The 6559-nt window shown below is 41.1% G+C and overlaps 1 long non-coding RNA gene across 1 annotated transcript in view; it reads left to right on the top strand.

Annotated features, from left to right (window-relative positions):
* The window catches only part of LOC115032762, a 14107-nt gene extending 10705 nt beyond the window's left edge, over nt 1–3402 (top strand). Inside the window, exons 3-4 of the long non-coding RNA XR_003838364.1 lie at nt 3065–3151; nt 3242–3402. This is a non-coding gene — a long non-coding RNA (uncharacterized LOC115032762). The remainder of the gene's footprint in view (nt 1–3064; nt 3152–3241) is intronic.
* The last annotated feature ends 3157 nt before the right edge of the window (nt 3403–6559 follow it).

Raw genomic sequence — 6559 nt, 5'->3', positions numbered from 1 at the left:
CAAAATGAACTAACCAGTACCCCCAGAACTCGTGTCTCTAGCTGCATATGTATCAAAAGATGGTCTAGTTGGCCATCATTGGGAAGAGAGGCCCCTTGGTCTTGCAAACTTTATATGCCTCAGTACAGGGGAATGCCAGGGCCAAGAAGTGGGAGTGGGTGGATAGGGGAGTTGGGGGTGGGGAGGGTCTGGGGGACTTTTGGGATAGCATTGGAAATGTAAATGAAGAAAATATCCAATTAAAAAACTTAACTAAAAAAGAAGTATTCGTAAATAACTTCTAAAGCTTCATATAAAGCAATGCAGTAGACGAACCCATAATATTAGCTGTGGGGCTTAATTCCCTTCAACTTTTTTCAAATTTTTTATTAAGTTTTTAATTTATTTTACATCCCTATCTCAACTTCCTTTCAATCCTTTCCTCCCAGTTCCTCCCTCTTCCCTTCCCTCCCCCCATTCACTTCTCCTCATCTCCTCAGAAAAGGGGAGGTCTTCCGTGAATATCAACCAACCTTGGCATATCAAGTGACTAGGCCATTACATCTTCTATTGAGGCTAGATAAGGCATCCTACTTAGCAGAAAAGGATCAAAAGGAAAGGAACTGAGTCAGTGACAGCCTCTGCTCCCACTTTAGGAGTTCCATATGAAGACTCAACTGCACAACTGTTAAATACATATAGGGGGCTTAGGTCTATTTCATGCATGCTTTTTGGATGAAGTTCAATCTCTATGAATTCCTATAGATGAGTTGATTATATAGGTTTTCTTGTGGTGTTCTTGAATTCTCTGGCTCCTTCAATCCTTCCCCTCCAACTTCCACAGAATTTCCCAAGTTCCACTTAATGTTTGGCTGTGGGTCTATTTATCAATTTTAATCAGTTGTGGGGTGAAGTTTCTCTGATGACAATTATGGTAGGTTCCTGTCTGAAAGTACTGCAGAAGATCATTTTGTTAGGGTTGGGCTCCCTCTCATAGCATGGGGCTCAAGCTAGGCCAGTTGTTGGTTGGCTCTTCCCTCAAATTCTGCTCCATCTTTTACCCATTTACATCTTGTAGGCAGGACAAATTGTGGATCTAAGGTTTTGTGGTTGGATTGGTGTCCCAATCCCTCAATTGGACATCTTTCTTGGTTACAGGAGATGACCAGTTCAGGCTCCATACCCCCCATTGCTAGAAGTCTTAGCTAGAGTCCCCCTCAGATTCCTGGGAGGTTCGATTATCTGAGGTTTTTTTAGCTTGTCTCAGAGATGTTCCCCCAATCCAGATGTATTTTCCAGTATTCTCTCCCTTTCCCACTTCATCCCTATTGTACCCATCCCCACTCCTCTCCCACCCATTCTCCTCCCTTTACACCCCCATCCCTGCATTGTCTAATCTATTTCCTCTGTTCAGTGAGATTCAAGTGTCACCCTTGGGCCCTCCTTGTTACTTAGCTTCTTTAGGTTCATGGTTTTGTAGCATGGCTATCCTGTACTTTATGACTTATATCCATTTATAAGTGAGTTCATACCATGTTTGTCTTTCTGGGTCTGGGTTACCTCACTCAGGATGATCCTTTCTAGTTCCACCTGTTTGCTTGCAAATTTCATGATGTCATTGTTTTTAATGGCTGAGTAATACTCCATTGTGCAAATATATCATATTTTCTTTATTCATTTTAGGGTTGAAGGACATCTAGGCTGTTCCCAGTTTGTGGCTATTATGAATAAAGCTGCTATGAACATATGTTAAGCAAATGTCCGTGTAGAACTTCTTTTGTATATGCCCAGGAGAGGTAGAGCTGGGTCTTGGAGTAGATCTATTAACAATTTTCTGAGAAACTACCAAGTCAATTTCCAAAATGGTAATACAAGTTTGTATGTCCACCAGCAATGGAGGAATGTTCTCCTTACTACACATCCTTGCCAACATGGTTTGTTGGTTGAGTTTTTGATCTTAGCCATTTTGATGGGCATAAGATGGAATCTCAGAGCTGTTTTGATTGCATTTCCCTGGTAACTAAGGATGTTGAACATTTCTTTTGGTGCTTCTTGGCCATTAGAGATTCCTCTTTCAAGAATTCTCTGTTTAGCTCTGTAACCTATTTTTTAATTGGGTTATTTGGTATGTATATATATTTACTCATATGCGGAATTGGTGAAAATATTTTCCCATTCCAGTCTGCAGTTTTGTCTTTTTGACAGTGTCCTTTGACTTCCAGAAGCTTTTCAATTTTATGAGGTCCCATTTATTAATTGTTGACCTTAGTGCTTGAGCTGTTGATGTTTTGTTCAGGAAGTTGTTTCCTATCAAGAGTATTTCCCACTTTCCCTTCTATCAGATTAAGTGTGTCTGATTTTATGTTTAGGTCTTTGATCCAGTTAGACTTGAGTTTTGTGCAGGGTGATAGATATGGATCTATTTGCATTCCTTTACATGCAGAGATCCAGTTAGATCAGCTTCATTTCTTGAAGATGCTTTCTTTTTTCCATTGTATAGTTTTGGCTGCTTTGTCAAAATAAGGTGCCATAGGTACCCTAAGAGGCAAGGGCTTGGAGGCAGTACTCCTCCCTATCAGAGGACACCCTTGGTGCTGGCAGGCCTCTCTGGGAATACAGGCAGAATTGTGTCCAACTTCTAGTTCCAGAATATTCAAATCTATGCATTTATTTGGGAGCCATTTCAATTGTTATTTCAGTTGTTTACAATGGAAACTTTTCCTTTTAGGCCAGGGGTTTGATTAACTGTCTAATTTCTGACTGTGTGTCTAACTTACTGTATGTCATTATATGTGGTGTAAATTATTACTGAAGATCTGGTACTAAACAGGGCTCATCAACTGTATGTGAGTATTTGGACACATCAAGCTTAGAGTTGTTAATTTGCCTACAGTAATTTCTGTCTCTGCTATAAATAGCCTTCAAATCTTCTGGGACCAAGGTTTGATTTTTTTGGTCACTAGCTAATTGCCATTTGAATTATAATTTTACAAATTATAAACATAGGATTACATTTCAGGATCTGAGGTTCTCTCTCTCTCTCTCTCTCTCTCTCTCTCTCTCTCTCTCTCTCTCTCTCTCTCAGAGAAAAGAATAATTTACCTCTGTGGAAATGGTGATACTCCCTTTTACACCGATTTCAGCTTCCTGGGACAAATGAAACTGGAAGGAGGTCTGTTTCCTCATTATACCTTAATGCCCCTGTTCAGAAACCGTGGCCATAGGACATTTCACATTCTCATTCCTACTTTGTCTTGTTAAGGTTTCTGTGAAATGACTCCAAGAGCTGATTGCATTTCAGAGCATTTTTTTAAAATGGAAATATGGGTCCTCAAGGGACTTTGTGTTATTTTGGATGTGCTTTAGAAGAGCAAAGTGGAAGCCATGGCACAAGCAAAGAGAAAGAAGACAAAGGGATCACTTCTCCAAAGAAAGGTATGGATGCAGGTGCCCACAGGAAAAACCATGTTAATTGGCAGAGGCTTATTTCGTGGAGATCTTAAGTTGTAACTGTCAACCTGTGCTGTTGCATTTTTAACTTTGACTCATTTTCCTTCAAGTGACAGAGAAATCAGCTCAAATTGAAATGGAGTTAAAAACAAATAATCTATTTTAATTCTGTGTATGTGTGTGGCTATGAACATGTTAGTGCAGGTGCCTCTGGAGGCCGGTGGTGTTAGATCTATGTGGAACTGGAGGGACAGACATTTGTCAGCCATCCAATATGGATGCTGGGACCTGAACTAGGATCCTCTGGATGCTCTTAACTGCTGAGAATTTTGTTGGCATGTATAAGTGAAACGTGATGCAAAGTCAGATAAACTTTGATTCACAGTTTAACCATATTACCAGGAAGTGCGGTCCTAGTCTCTATAATTTGAATCTGCTTTGCTTGGAATCATACACAGTTACCAGGTGTTTATCAATGACTCAGAAATTTATGTCCAGAACAAGAGAGTGAGGGTCCTTTTCCAGTGTTCCCAAGGGCTGTCTTGAGACTCAGTAAAAGTGACAGGATTAGGTCATCCTGATGTGTCACTAAGACCCAGAAGGGGAAAACTCCCTGAAAGACTATCTCCAGGGTTGAGGGCACCCCATTTAAATCACATTGACAATGAGAGGGTCCGTGCCCTCAACAGAAAATGAGGAAGTCTTCAGAAGAGGAAAGAAGGCTGCAAATACACTGGGCAAGTTGTGTGCCCTTTACATAGGCACTGGGCTACGGCTGACTTTTTCAGTGATTCATAAACTCCCAAACCCAAACATCATCTGAAGGACAGTCATACAAGGAAGGCTAACATTTATTCAACTTTTAGCTTGCAGCCCTCCAAAGAACAAAAACTTACTTACTTACTTACTTACTTACTTACTTACTTTTTGGGACAGGGTTTTGTGGTAGCCTAGGCTATCCTCAAACCTGCTAAGTAGTTAAGTGTGGTCTTAAGGTCCCGATCATCCTTTCTCCCACTTTTGAGTTCTAGAATTTCAGGTGTACACTAATACACTTGGTTTATGTGATGCAGGGCACTGAATCCTGGGGCTTCCTACTTTCTGGGTAAGCATTATACAAAGTGGACCACATCCAGAGCCCTGGTTTACCAATATATTATAACAAGTAATTCCAAACACCCTAATATGTGATATTGAGCATGCAAGATGTTTTGAAGTTTCGCAAACAATACTGCGTAAACAAACCTGAGAAAGGCTACCAAGTCTTCTTAGGAAAGAGCAAATGGATACATAGTCACAAAGTATGCCATACAATTGGAGGTTTGGCAATATCATCTATCTGATGTTTGAATTCCTACTTTAAGACTCTAGCAAGAGGTTATTTAACTTAGACTTGAAATCTACAGTGAATGTTCTAACTTCTGCTCTGAAAACTGTAGGTGGAATTTCTGTCTTGATCTGTTGGCCACCCAAGGAACTATCTGAAAACAGGCTCAAGAACAAAAGTTATAATAGGTTTGGGGTTTGGAGAGACATGGCTCAGTGGCTGAGAGCATATCCTGCTGCAATTCCAGAGGATCTGAGTTTGGTTCCCAGTACCCACAATAGGCAATGCTGTATCTCTAACTCCAAGGGATTCAACATCTTCTTCTGGCCCCACAGGTACTGTTTTCACATGCACAAACCCACACACACACACACACACACACACACACACACACACACAAATGAAACAATAAATTAAAGTTAAAAAACAATTTAGGCTTAAAACACATTTATTCTTCCCAGTTCTAGAGGCTGAGAAGTCTCACAACTAGGGAGCCATACTGGGCAGGTTTCAGTGAGGGCTCTTGTGGCTTGGGGAAGACTGCCTGACTTTCTCACTCTAAGAATACTAATCTCGTGGTGGGTCTTCACTTCCATGACATCATCCAAACCCAGTTATCTCCTAAAGACCCCACCTCTACATATTAGTCTACCTTCTGCATATGGATCAGGCTAGAAGGTGAAATGATACAAATCTTAAGTCCTTAGTAAGATCCATAGACGTATCTTTCATTAGTGAGTGCTTGTTGGTTATATATTTAATGACAGCTCACTGCAACTGGAAGACACAAGCATTGCCTATGGGCTTTTTATTTTTCACTTATAGTGAACTCTGATCTGTCTTCGTGTGTGTGTGTGTGTGTGTGTGTGTGTGTGTGTGTGTGTGTCTGTATGAGTGTGTGTGTTTCCCCTCTGTGCTAGTCCAATGTCTTAGAGCCTCATGGGGCAAATGTCATATACAGTGGATATATTTACTCAGCCTGTATGCTCTTTTTGATGAAAATACCCAAACCTTGTAGCTAGGAGAAAATTTCCTCTATTTTTAGCTTCTGCATCTGTGGTTTCTTTCTTGCCCAGTTAAATTAATGGCCTGGAATGTGAGTTCAGTTGGAAGGTATTTTTTTAATTCCTATTAATTTACCCATAAACTCACCTGATGGATTCAGGAGCGTGGCACTGTAATCTTAGGGGCGTCAGTGTGCGAAGTCTGCTCCATGTGGAGCAGTTTTATTTTCAGTCTAAAGAGTGTATTAAACACACGGAAGCATGTATTCTTCTTTCATAAGCCCTCATTTGTTCTGCAGTCAGTAGATAAGTGAAGGGCTGTGGGTGCCAGCTGCCAGCATTACTGCAGCCTCTTCCTGTTTGTTTCCCAGGAAGATCCTTTGTGTAAGTGGCAAGGTCTTTTTTTTTTTTTTTAGGTTTCCAAAATTCAATGCAACTTAGCTCTACTGGCAGAGAAGCCTCTGGCATAGATATTTAAGTGGTCCTCTCCAAACTGGGCAGGAGAGTGATGGGGCAGATGATGCCAAGGTAAGGAGAGGACCTTCCATTTTGTCTGTTGTAAGCACAGGATTTCATCTTTTGAGTTGGAACGAGCCTGCTGTAGCGGTTCTTTGAGCAGGAAGCAGGGTTGATATGGTGCAGCCGTGAAGCCCTGGCAGCTTCTTACGCTTTGCATGTAAGCCAGCCGATGGGAATCCACCTTCATTTTCCATCAGCAGAGTCCAGTGCCCCAGAGGGAGAAGTATAAACTAGCAAGAAACTCCAGAGATGGGAGTGGAGCTTGAGTTTAGATCACAGA

The sequence above is a fragment of the Mus caroli genome, chromosome 12, assembly GCF_900094665.2.
Source record: "Mus caroli chromosome 12, CAROLI_EIJ_v1.1, whole genome shotgun sequence".
Classification (NCBI taxonomy): domain Eukaryota; kingdom Metazoa; phylum Chordata; class Mammalia; order Rodentia; family Muridae; genus Mus; species Mus caroli.
The sequence above is the reverse complement of the archived record's forward strand: the minus strand, read 5'-3'. Positions and strand labels throughout refer to the sequence as shown.